This window comes from Neofelis nebulosa, chromosome 10 (assembly GCF_028018385.1).
Source record: "Neofelis nebulosa isolate mNeoNeb1 chromosome 10, mNeoNeb1.pri, whole genome shotgun sequence".
Taxonomy (NCBI): domain Eukaryota; kingdom Metazoa; phylum Chordata; class Mammalia; order Carnivora; family Felidae; genus Neofelis; species Neofelis nebulosa.
Window position 1 is genome coordinate 19,258,562 of NC_080791.1, and position 9,719 is coordinate 19,268,280.

The following is a 9,719-nucleotide window of genomic DNA, read 5'->3' on the forward strand; positions in this document are numbered from 1 at the left end:
TGTATCACCTACTTCTTGCTGTCAACTTGTCCTGAAATCAATCTTTTTGCCTTTCAGCCCCCTGTCCACCCAACACACTCTCTCTTCTCTCCCCCAGACTTCCTTTTTTTCTTTCTCTTTTTCACACACACACACACACTGCTGCTTGCTCCAATCTGGTACCTGCTTAACAACAATAGAATGACAGGCAACATCTGTTTGTAAAAGAGCCAAAATCAAACCTTAACGTCTTTTGGCCAGGTTTCATTTTTCTTTTTTCCCCTAACTCTAGAAGGGGAGGGGGCAAAGAAGGAGAAATATTAAGATTTATATTCGATATCGGCGCCGATGAGGCAGTAACTGTGACTACCCCAGAGTTATTTCAAGGGAAAGCAATTTTAGGTAAAACCACTGTAATTATTTCTGGTGGTCTCCCCTGAAATAAACCCAATCCCGTAAAATCCAACGTACCAGATTCCTAAAAGCCAGGGCTTTTTTTTTTTTTTTGCCAATTTTTTTTTGCCAAATAGCTTTATATTCTAATTATATTATATTCTAATTAGAATTACAGGACACTGTGTGTGTGTGCGTGTGTGTGTGTGTGTGTGTGTGTGTGTTGGGGGAGAGGGGTAAGAGATGCAAAAGGAGAAGAGCAAGACCAAAAAAATGACAAGAAACAGTCGAGAGGAAAGGAGCTGGACGGCTTCTCCCTATTTTACAACACACGGGCGTAGAAACAGGCGCAGTGACACATAAGCTACACGCACAGGAAGCAGCGAGGCTGTGGCAGAAACCTGCACAGCTGTGGCCATCAGAAACAGGCTCTCTCCTTCCCCCGTGGAGATGAGAATTTCTGGAACGCTCCCAACAGTCCACAAAGTCACAATGCAAAGGAGCAGAGCCACCTCCTGGAGGGAGGGGTCGGGGGGGGGGGGGGAGGAGGGGGGGAAGGGAGCGGCCCCGGGGGGTGGGGTGGTGGGGGAGAGAGGAACCGGCAAGGGGAGAGAAGGGCTTGCCACCCACTGAAACGATTTCACCCTCTTAGAAATCGAGGACTGTTAGGAGCTACAACTCCCGTTTCACTCCGGGTTTGGAAGAAACCCACACACGTTAAGGGAAAAATAAATTCAGACAAGTTGCTAAGGAGACTCGTGTAAACTCCAAGCGCAGACATATTTCTTGGCCTTCCCCCCTCTGCTCCATCTTGTATTCTGATCACGCTGCTCTGCGGCAACATTGCACCAACCTTCTGCATTAATCTTGGCCTTCACCGTGCAGACTGGCAAAGCACGCTGGTTGTATATATCATCATCTTTCAAACTTCACGAGTTAAAAGGGTGCGCGCGCGCACGTGCGTGTGCACGTGTGTGTGCGCGCGCGCGCGTGTGCCTAGTCAGAGGGAGAGGGTGGGGGAACTCAATTTGCAATTTTCAAAACATAGGTGTTGAACAGAGGAGAATACGGAGGCTGTGTGTTTGGGGGGCAGTGGAGAAAAGCAGCAGGTAAGACACCTAGTGCTGGAAATTTCTCTTTGCCTCAGCACCACATCCTTGCTCGGTGCCCTTAGCCTTCCCCGCCCCCACCTCCCGTTAAAATCCTGTATTCCTGGCAGAGGTAAGCAGCGCCTGAACCACTGCCGAGACCAGGGCAGGGGCCCAGGCTTAGGCAGAAACGGTGTGTTCCACAAAGTGGAACCCTGTTCCCTGCTCCCCTGCTCAGGAGGGGTGTCCCAGAGAGGTGGGCTTTCGAAAACAAACTGGAACTATTCGCAAAACTTCCAAGCCAAACCTGTTTAGATTCTAAACCAGTTAGCGTTTCGGAGGAGAGACCCCAGCCCAATATCCGGGCTCCCGAGCGGAGACCCTTCCCTCATAGTGACACATCTTTAGCGGCGGCTGATCTATGTCAACATTTGATTTAGGGGAAAATTAACATTTCCTTTCAGGACAGAGATGTTTGTACTGTGGAAGCCAATATTTTCCTTTCTCAGCCTCCTGTATTAGAATTTCTAAAATCTTCCCTAGGACATGGAGGGGGTAGACAATAAATAGCCTAAAGCATTACTCAGGGTGCTGGGGCAAACCAAAGTCAGGTCTGTGTGTGTGTGTGTGCGCGTGTGCACGCGTGCCTCGCTGTCACGGGCAGATTAGGAAGACATACACCAAGAGAGTTGGAGGACGAGCATCTGTTTGGTCCCTTCCCAAATTAGAGAAGTTCACAACGTCTGTCCACCAGCCACAACAGAAAAGCTCCAGTAAGAGGCAACCAACCAAGCCTGCTGCTGTTTGAGCCCACAATTCCCTGGGGGGGGGGGGGGTGGACACGGGACAAGGGGTGAGTAAGGGGTTGGGGAAAAGCATCTGCATTCAGTGCACAGGGCTGGGCGTGTCTCTTCAGGCTCCGAGAAGGCTATGCGGCTTCCAGCTCTTCTCCTTGCCAACCTTTATTTGGTTTTCACACTTCAAAGCTAAAGCAGGCTGTGCTGCCTCAGTTGAAATAAGGCAGCCAGGCGACTCTTCAACTAGCAAGATGGAGATTTCGCTGCTGCCATTCGAGGAGAAAGACATAACCCAGCAACCAGCTCTGCTGGCCCACCCCTTCCAAACGACTCCATGAAAATGAACCCCGGGTTTTAGGGAAGGGGGGGCGGGAATCACTGGAGTTCTTTATGACCTTTTCCCTACCAGGCATATCCTCTGATGTTTGTGGCACTAAGCCATCATGACTCAATCAAAATGAAAAATGAACCTTGAGCGAGAAGACCCTAGTGGGCCTACCCAGCAGGCAACTGGGCAATTACCCTGTGACCTGGTTGGCCCCGGGGGCAGGAGAGTGACACCTGCCTTTTTTTCATTTGTTCGGAAAGCCCAGGAAATCCTGCCCGGTCGCCTGCTGGCCTATTTGTCCTGCCTGCTGGGAATGGGAAGGTTACCTTCCCCTGATACGAAGACATGTTTGCTGGGCCACTCCATGATCCTACAGCATCGAAGAGAAGAAGAACTAATTTACAGGATCAGTGTAACCACTAATCCTGCAGTTGGAGGAGACCCTTCTCCATCTAGATGGCCAAAAACACGCCTGCCTTTATAAGGTGGCTTGCTGCTTTCTCAAAGTCCCAAAAGAACAGAAAACATATTAGATATCTTTCATTTACAGCACCACCTGCCCTCCCACCAACCCTGCCAATCCTTTGTGGAAAAAGAAAGAGAGCAATAAACAAATGATCAACACGGATGGGCTGGCCTGGAAGAGAGCCTGCATCGGGTACATAATGAATTCAATCAGAGAACTCTCAGATAAAAAACACGATTTTCACATCATATTGGAAAACCTCTAATGAGTCCATTCTTTGAGATGCAGGAAGAAACGTAGCCCTATTAACAGTGGCTGGCCAACTCAAATGCTGCCCGGACACCTCTCAAAGTAAGAGAAATACAACTTCGATTTTTCACGTGAGTATAGGTACGTGTGTGTATAACACACACACACACACACACACACACACACACACACACACACAGGTATGCCATCCAAACCTCTCATGTCTAGCCTTGAGCTCAAAAACCACATCTTTTTCACATTTTGTAAAGTGACCTTCCCTTACTCCACCCTGAAATTCAGTCTGATGCCCCACACACAGGGTAAGGAACAGAATGTTTTGCCTCTCCATCTTTTATGAGCTAATGCTTCAGATTGCAAAACGCTTTACGCATCGTTCAGTAATGGTCTCCTAAGCCCAGTTGGTACTATTACTCCACGTTACGGCAGAGAGCCGACATAGAGGAAAATTAAGTGTTTTTCCAAAGCTCGTGTGTTTTTGTGACGGCAGCATCGGAATGAAGATTCTCCTCCCCTCCCCACACCGGCGAGAGGGTCCTAGATGGGGCCGAAGGAATTTCATGGTGCCCCTTTTCTCGTTCTGCCTGACTTGTCAGCCATGGTGTGCCCCCCATAACCCTGAGATGTAGGAAACCCCAGCCATAAGTACTCTAGTGACTGCCATCTTGGATAAACCAAAGAGTAAGTCACCAAATGCTCGTAATGGAGATTGGCATCAGAAGTCAATTAAGATTGAGTACGGTGTCCAGCACTGTGTTCTAGTCAAGGCAATCTGACTATGCATTCCTGTAACCCTGATCACGAGTGACAGGCCACAGGCTCCTGATTCTGCAAAATGCTGTTAGTCTATCAAGACCTGGACTGGAGTCCATCTGTCCATTACCTGGGGGTAATCGCTCCTGTTCACTTAATTTTTATTTGTTTTCACACATGGGACAGGACTGAGGAGAGGATAAATTCACGATCTGAAGAAGACATCGAATTCAAAGTGTCCTGTGTAAAATGTTTACACATTTTCCACATATTCCCAAGGCAAGTGTTACCAAAGTATAATTGAAAAAGTGTTAGTGTCCCTCAGGGAGCATTCACAGTGGTTAAGATGCTATTCTTGGGTAGGATTAATATCCATAATATAATCACATCTCTGTATTTTCATCTCACATAAATTATTTATTTCTGACATTTAATATGGACCAGACATCACCTCATGGATGGCTCATAAATGCAGGATCCTGCTTCCCATTTTTTGGGTGTGATTTTTTGGGGGTGACGGACAAATCTGAGCGGGATGGGTAGAAAGCTGAATCTTGAATCCCATCTAAATGATTTGGAAGCAGAAAAGGCTGGCAAAAGCCACAGACTGAGTCCAGAATCCCATCCTGCAATGTTTTAGTTATGCCATGAAGAACACAAGATGTCACCTTTTTCATATGTTTATTTTGAAAAATTGAGCCCTTTATGCCAACTCTGACGGACTGTTAGGGGCTGTCTGGAGTACAAACTTAAAAGGCTTCTGAAATCCTGTCTGATCTCAGTAGGAAAGAGTTTTTGGAGCATTTGGTAAGTTATCACTGCCAAGGGAAAGGAGGTTGATGAAACATATACCAAGTAGTAGCTGCCGTTCCTGACTGACCCCAAACTCCTCTTGGGTCAACATTTCCCTGTCTTCCTCATGACAATGGGGAGGTGGTGTTCAGCAGCCTGTGTGTGAGAAATCTGGGGATTTCTGGAAAGTATTACTGTTCTTATTATATTATTTGTGGACATTCTAGCTAATAAAGGAGTTCGGGTTGATTTTTTTTTTTTTTTTTTTCAACGTTTTTTATTTATTTTTGGGACAGAGAGAAACTGAGCATGAACGGGGGAGGGGCAGAGAGAGAGGGAGACACAGAATCGGAAACAGGCTCCAGGCTCCGAGCCATCAGCCCAGAGCCTGATGCGGGGCTCGAACTCACAGACCGCGAGATCGTGACCTGGCTGAAGTCGGACGCTTAACCGACTGCGCCACCCAGGCGCCCCGTTCGGGTTGATTTTTATCTTAACACATCTTATTCACACAACCGACTCTCATCCTCTTCCCCCAGTCACTGAGAGATGCCAATCTGACGCTAAGTCTCTGTTGAAGACAAGAGAAATCACGAAAAACAGCAATTTCTTTGCAGCCCAGGATGCCAAGTCCGTTCATTCTAATCTGATTCTCCTTGGAATCCATGTGAGGCATTCCATTTTACAACACAGACTTCTCCCCAGAGGATACAACTGGTCTAGATTGGCATTACCATTTCTCCTGGGAAGCTTGGGAGGTTCCTGGACCCAGATGAGGGAAATCACGGACAAGGAGAAGCTGCCATGATGAGACGTGGACACTTGCCATCCCACGTCATTGACTTTGCCTGCCTCCCTCCTATTAGGAGGTTAGACAGCTATGGCTGAACGGGACCTAAAATCAGTAGACTTGCCCTTTATTCGGGATACTCAGCAACAGACAGAGTTCACCAGAAATACCTGAGCCCTGAAGAAGCCTCATCATTGTAAGCAAGATCTCACTGTAATTCATGGGGTCGCTAATGGACTTCTGCCCTACAAGAAGGTAAAGCATTAGTCTCTGGTCTAAGTAATTAAAGTAAAAGTCCCTTTTCAGAAACAGAAGCCTAAGGGGACCCCATCAGAAACTTTGTCACTCTTATTGATCTAGCTTTCTCTGCACAACGCCGCATCATGGGCTGGGAAATGCACGTTCTTGAGAGACAGGGTGGGAATCTCCCAAAGGGCAATTAGGTATTGATTCCAACCTGTGGAGAAGCCACACTTCTCCACACTTACTGTCACATTTCTGAGATGAGATGACAGACATTCTCCTAGCCCCAGCCCAAAGAAACTCAGCATAATGGCTTACTGTAAAGATGGAGATCTTCCAACCATTCAAGGAGGGGGGCGGGGGGTCATCAATCCTTCTTTGAGCAAAATAGATAGGGCTTACGGGTTCTCCTGAAGTCAGACCACCACCTAGCCCTCCACCACCATGGAAGCCTACAGATGGGTCCTCCAGTAACCCCTGCTTTAATACATTTGGCAAACGGACATGAAAGGTCAGGGGCCACCAGATGTTCTTCCGTGACCTGTGCCCATGCAGTGAGGGATTAAGATCAAGTCACTGATGAGTTTTCCTTGTGGGCCTGCAGACCCGGGCAGAAGTGGTGACCACAGGAGTCAGGAGCCTCTACCTTTGAGGTAGGAATTTTCAAGGAGACTTGGAGCCTTGACCGCCAAAGGGAAGCCCTGGTTGGAGCTCAGAAATAAGATACAATTTAAAAAACAAACAAACAAACAAACAAACAACCCCGTCTGGAATGGGTTTACACAGGATCCCCCTGGGTAACAGAAAATTACGGGAAGTACCATCCGGGAGTTCAGCTGAGCATCATAACCTTGGTTTTTCTGCACATCTGTGAGTCCTATTAGTGCTTATGAGACCGACTTGCCTGTGAATTGATTTGGAAGCGCAGTTACGCTGAAGGGGCCATGAAGATGTGAGGGCTTAACATATGGTTCCCTCCACCCCCTGCTCAGAGCCTTCTTTGGAGGTATAGGAGTAAGGGTACCCCCTGTCCTAAATTATCACCGCCACCCCTGTGCGCGAGTGTCAGTGTGCGTCTCTCCAGCCACCGCGTTCGTAGTCGCCATGACCTTATGGGTACAGATATTGGGTGTGCTGCCACCAAAACCCAGAGCTGGATTTTCTTCTTAGCATGTTCGCAGCCTCCAGACCCATGGCAGACAAAGGCACCACCAAATCCGCGCTAAGCTAGCATAAAAGCCTCGAGAAAGAGAAACACTCGCTCCCTAACTGCCTTTCTTACGGCATATGGCCTCACGGCCTCACTAATACTAATACAATGAAATTCCTATTTAAACATCTTAGCAGAGGGCTCCAAAATGGGACTGGCTCCACTGCGCGTTTTCTTTTCTTTTCTTTTTTTTCTGTTAGATCTCGGCCTTCACTAAAGTCCCACTTCCCCGCACACACATACCTCACAAATGTGTTGTGCCAGATGGGCTCTTAATCATAGTAATCAGCTGGGAAATTAAATGGTGGAAAATCCAGCCAGTCTCCTGCATTTTCCCACTTGAGATCGGGGCCTGAGCTGCCACGATGTCCTCTATGAGATCCAGGCTGCCTTTTTAAAGAAGGGTCAGTGTGATGATGGACCCAGCGTGGGCTTCATGCTTTATGGGCATTTGTGTTTCCTTCTCAGCAAGTGACTGTAGCTCGATTCACTTTTGTTTCAGCTCTGACGGCTGCTATTAATACCTCCTATTTACAGAACACACACCTCAGAGGAGCTCAAAACATTTACGGAAATTAACCAAGCCTTGTAACATCCCCGTCAAGTAGGCAGGGACGAGACAGGGACGAGACGGTACTTTGTTCATTTCAGGAGGAGGAACGAAGCTATTAAGAGGGTAAGTTTCTTTGCCATGTACTCAGGCCCACAGCCTCCTCATTTCCAAGCGTTTGCCAAAGCTGCCAACTGGGGTAGGCATTTATCTATATTCTTCTCAGTAGCTTATTACTCCAGTGTTTTTTCACACGTGTGTGTGTGCTCACAGGCACACACACTCACACACACACACACACACACACACACAAATCATACTGTAAGATCCTGATGTGCACATATCATGTCTTTTTTCTATGAACCTCCCCACCAGTCTGTTTTTACAGGTTTCCTCTAGGAGGTGATTGATTGGTTTGTAATAAGCCAACACCTCTTCCTAGAGTGGCTTTCTTCCTCTCTGTCCAGAAGCCTTCTAGATTCTGCTCCACTGTCACTTCTCCAGGTGACGCTGCCTGAGGTTCCCTCAGCAGCTAGGTTTTTGGTGATCCTCCAGTACCCACCTCGTCCGGCACTGAAGCCCTTCCACCGAAACTATTAAAAGGCATAACGGTGAAAAGAAAGTAAACTTTGTAGGCTTTGAGACAGGCCTCCCCTTGAATCCCAATTCTGCTGCTGTGAGAGCTTGGACGAGGAAAAATGAGGGTAACAATGTTTACTCTGGAATCCACCACGGGATCATTTGCGGTAAGAGAAAATAGAAACAATCAGATATTCATCAATATGGGAATGATTAAAGGCATGATGGTCCATCAATACTGAGAAATGCTCCGTAGCCATTCGAAAGACTAGACGTATCCAAAGAAAGAACGAGGAAAATACTTCTAAGGCATATTAAGGGGGAAGAACAAGGGCGGAGAATGGGTATGACTCTATAAATATGAAAAACTCCCAAACCATATTGTGATTCTGTACAGCCTTGCCTACAGGTGAGAAAGGAGATGAATGCAGGCGATACGCTATATGAAGCACACATAAAGCAAATGTTCAAGACATAGTTGTTACTCCTCTTGCGAAGTCTCGGCTCCTTGGAGGCAGAGCTGTGTTCTAATCCGTGTATTTTGAGCTGCTGACACAGCTGTATGGTACCTGATGGCAGCTTACTGAGTCAAAGAATTACTACTCAACGAATGAGGCAACCAGGAATTACTTGTTGAAATAAGAGCATTAATGTGAATCACAAAGAGCCTTGTTGCTGTTTGGAATGTTTTTGAAGGTAGGGAGGCAACAGAGTCCTTGGGGAAGAAATTGTCCCGGAGGCCGAGATTCCAGATTAGTGTTTCTTAAAGTGTGGCCTCAGGACCACCGGCTGCCAAATCACCCTGGAGGCTTCCTAATCATGCAGATTCCTGGGCCCTGCCCCTGATCTGATGCAGATGACCTGGGACTGTGATTCTGCCTAGTAACAAATCTGCTTCTTTTTTTAATCTAAAGGTAAAAGTTTGAGAATCACTGCTGCAGATCCTGTTCTGCCTTCCTGTTTGGCATTGGGCAAATCGCTAACCTCTGCAGAATTTACTTCCTTCTCCACAATGTTAGGGCTGGTTCTCAAATGCTCCTTAAAGGTGCAAAATTCTAAGCCCATGCCTAATTCAATTCCCTGCCTTTATGTAGGCCTATACATAAACCATATAAGATGGGCATTTCAAAGCTGGCTTGGGCTGTTTAAGGGTCCCTGGGCTATTTATTGGATATTTTTCAAATTCAGAAGCTGTTTGTTATTTGCCCTTGCTCTTTATATCCTTTAATTACTAAAATCGACAGTGAAGATGTTCCCTGAGCACTGGTCCTTACTGATTAAAATATACAGCTTTTATGTTTTAATACATTTGTGTTATAATTATATTAACATAATGTAATAACAATGAGAAACAATATAGGAAACACACATACACACACGAAAGGGAAGATGGTTTGAAGACCTTGGAACAGATACTGAAAACAAGAGGAAAGATTACTGGAGAAAGCCAATAGAATGTCTCCCTCTGGCCTTGGGTATGGATA